This window comes from Temnothorax curvispinosus, unplaced genomic scaffold, assembly GCF_003070985.1.
Source record: "Temnothorax curvispinosus isolate PA1 unplaced genomic scaffold, ASM307098v1 QBEX01003835.1, whole genome shotgun sequence".
Classification (NCBI taxonomy): Eukaryota; Metazoa; Arthropoda; class Insecta; order Hymenoptera; family Formicidae; genus Temnothorax; species Temnothorax curvispinosus.
Window position 1 is genome coordinate 711 of NW_020213615.1, and position 509 is coordinate 1219.

The window sequence follows — 509 nt, forward strand, 5'->3', positions numbered from 1 at the left end:
AGTCATTTTATGATGTTCTTCTTGTTGTTTTAATTTAAACGATTCATCTGATCTTAGGATTGCTTTAATTTCTGGGTACGTTACTCTATTTTCTATGTAATCTCCCTCTTGAATGCAATTACCGCATCCAAAATACGCATTATGTCCCTTAATTCCTTTGATAAACGATTTTGCGGGAGCATCGCAGATAAATACGTTCACTTTTACGGTTATTTTTTTGTCATACTGTGTAATACCAGTTCGAAAAATTTCAAGACAATCATCCTTGAAATATTTCAGAAAAGTATTGCAACATTTTGGCTTTTGAAAACCATGATAGACACCGACTATAAATGGTTCGGTGTAAAAATCTGCAACTATACTAGCTAAAATAGGCCAAAATTGACTGCCAGAAGATTTTGTTAAAGGAAGACCATCTATATTCACATTAATATTTATTTGCGATGGACAAGTATTTCGGCAATAATGTTTGCAAATAGATTTTTTTAAACTATTACTTAAACCTACAT